Below are 3,354 nucleotides of genomic sequence, written 5' to 3'. Positions count from 1 at the left end.
CTTTGTGATGGGCTTGAAGTGGAGCCTGTACAGACGGGAGCCCCACTGCTTCAGAGGCATCATGGACCACGGTACCTGCTGCCGTAGCCTGGGCATTGGGCTGGTGTGGAGCTCTGCCTGTGTCCCAGGCTGCTGCCACTCTGGCTTAGCTTGTAGACACCTGTGATGACCCAGCAGATGTGGCCTCCCCACTGGCATCACCCATGTCAGCTGGTGCAGGTTCCCCTGAAGGGACCAACACCACTGCCACCTGCCCCTGTGACAGAGCTAAGTGCTGGAGATACAAAGGTTAGTAGACACATTAATTTCTGCCTTTGAGAACTTCAGTCCAGCGAGAGACAAAGAACAAGTAACCAGTTTCAAATAGGCCCTCTGGGCTGCAGAGACCTAGACTGTCTTATTCATAGTTGTATCTACGATACCTGGGCCATACCGCTGGATAAATACTTGATGAATAAATAAATAGAGGAATGAATGCAGAGTACTAAGGGAACACAGAATGGAGGCTTAGGGAAGGCTTTCTAGAGGAAATGCTGACTCCAATGGTCAGAAAAATGGTCAGGCAAAGCAGGCTGGAGAAAGTATTCCAGAAGGAGAAAGGGCAAGGTTGGCTCAGGTTTACATAACAATTATGCCTGGATTAGAGGCTGGCAGAGTAGGTGATGAGAGATGAGGCTGAATATGAACAGAGTCCCAGGATGAAGAGCCTCATATGCAAAACTACTAAGTTAAGATTCTATCCTAAAATCACTGGAGAGTCATCTTTAAACAGAGAAGCATCATTATGGCATTTGTCATGTAGAAAGATGAATCTGAGAGCATAATGGAGGACTAGTTGGTTATAGAGTGACTAACACTGGAGGCAAGAAGACCAGTTAGAGAGCTGGCAAATAATTCAGGCAAGGAAAGATAAGAGTGTAAACTAAGGCAGTGATACTAGAAAGCCAAGAAGGAGATGGAATTAGGAGATATCTAGGGGGTAGATTTGACAGGACTTGAGGACAAATTGACTGTGGGGGTCAAGAGAGGAGGTGCAGAGGGTAATGGCCAGGTTACTGTCTCAGGCAGATGGGTAGCTGGTGGAGTCATTCATCAAAATAGGGAGCATAGGAAAAAGTGGTCTAGGGATGGGGTGAAGTGGGCTGGAAAATAATGAATTGCATTTCAAGTTTTAGGTGTCCACTGGGCATCCAGTTAGAGATATTAACAGGCAATCCGATGTACAGAACTAGAGCTCAGGAGAACCATTCGGGAAAGAGAAGGAGATCTGAAGCCATCAAGACTGATTATCACCATCAAGGTGATCATGGAAGCCACCTTCAATCTGGAGACAGCTATATTCATATGTACTTGGGGAGCACTTGGGAAGAAGGCATTTTAAAATATCATCAAGATAGTGCTCAGGCAGTTCAGCTCAGTAGCTAGACACAAAGGTGGCTGATGGTCTTCTCCCAGAGTGGGGAAGGAACTGATTTTTCATCTTGTCATCCCCACTCCCTGACATTTCAATGTGGTCAACTTACTACTCCAAGGTGAATCATTATGAAAGGGAAAGGAAGCAAGATTAAAAGTGGGCTCTAAGAGGATGGGCTTTGCTTGTTTCATCCAAAAGTCTTAAGGGCCACAAAAAAGAAAAAACCCAACTCTAAAATATACTACCCCACTCCCCAGGCACTTGGATTGCAATGAGGCTGGGCAATAGTTTAGGACATAATGCTCTTCTAAATACCTGATTATCCATTAGCAACACATATACATCAAAAATCATATGTAAGTTCAGGTTCTGACGCAACATTTTCACTGTGAACATACTGAAATGGTAGAATAAATATAAATAGAGGCAACCAAAAAAAGAGATAAGTGGCCTCAAAAATAAGATGAAATCTCTTTGGACCAGGAAGGAACTATAAATGCAAAATAGAGGTCAGATTCAAGCCACCCACCTCCTTTGCTCTGGGCCTACATGAGGGCTATGGTGGCTGTGAGTTCAACTTTTCTACCATAACAAGAACTGAAAGTGTTTCATATGAGACCTGGGCCAAAATCCAGGCTTAGATTTTAAAACAGGAGGCAGAGTGGGGCTCTCTGCCCATATTGATATCACTTCTGCATTAGGAACACTCTGAGCTGTGGATTGGATTGCTGATGGGGTCTGTATTGTCATCAGTTTCACCTCCAGGAACACTGGAACACAAAGCGTCCCATTCGAAATGAGCTTAAGACCAGAATTCTAAAGTGTGTGGACAAAATGAATGCTAAGAACGATTGCAAACACAATTAAGAACTAGAACATGAATTTACTTCAGATAATATTAATTTTATAGAAAGTTTGACATTTTTAAAAAATTAGCATGCTTAAAATGCTCAAGAAATAAGTAAAGACGTAATATCCCTAAAAAATAATAAATTATGATACACAAAAAGGAAGATATGAAACAAAAATAGATGGAAATGAAAAGGAAACAATTAGAAATCTTAAAAATAAGTCATCAAATAACTAAAATAATAGGTGAACTGACTTTAGGTTAACACAGTCAGAGAACAAATTAGGGAAACAGAGTAAAGTACTGAAGAATTAATGTAGTATAAACCACAGAGAGTCAAAGAGATAAAAATATGAAAGAGCACGTTGGAGACATAGAGAGCAAGAGTAAGATCAGAGATAAGAAACTCTGAAATACATTTAATAAGGAATTTCAGAAAAGGAGATTGGAGGGAAGGAGAGGAAGCAACATTTGAAGATCGAATAGCTGAAAATTTTCCAAATTGCAACAAGACGTTAGGATGCATTCGTTTTCTATCCCTTCCTTCATTCAGCAAACAATGAGCACTCACTGTGTTTTACGCTCTAGACTAGGAACAGGGGTACAGATGAATGTGGTACAATCCTTGCCCTGAGGGCCCACAATTAGTAGGAGAGATACACATGTTTAATTAAAATGTAATGTAAAAAGAGCTACGATGAAACGGTGCATTACAGAATCAAGAAGCAAGAGCATTTCTGAGAGGACTAAGAAAAGCTTCATAGAGGAGGTGACATTGAAGCTAGTCTTCAAGTTGAGAGTTCCCTAGAGCATTGCTCTCCAGGAAAAGAAAGGGCATGGGCAACTGTCGTGGAGGCATGAAAGAGCACGACGTGTTTGGTGGCTGCTGAGTGTTTCCAGGTGGGTCTAGGTTCTGGAGTACATGGAAGGAGAGTAGACATGTAAGCTAAAAGGGCTGCCTGGGGAAAGAATGGAATCACTTTTTAAAATAGAAAACATGAATTGAAAGTTTATTGAAGAACAGTAAGTAAATGCATAGATTGGAGAGAGATACCATGTTCATAAATGTGATGACTCAGGGTCATAAAAA

This window comes from Equus caballus, chromosome 23 (assembly GCF_041296265.1).
Source record: "Equus caballus isolate H_3958 breed thoroughbred chromosome 23, TB-T2T, whole genome shotgun sequence".
NCBI lineage: Eukaryota > Metazoa > Chordata > Mammalia > Perissodactyla > Equidae > Equus > Equus caballus.
Note: the sequence above shows the minus strand (reverse complement) of the source record.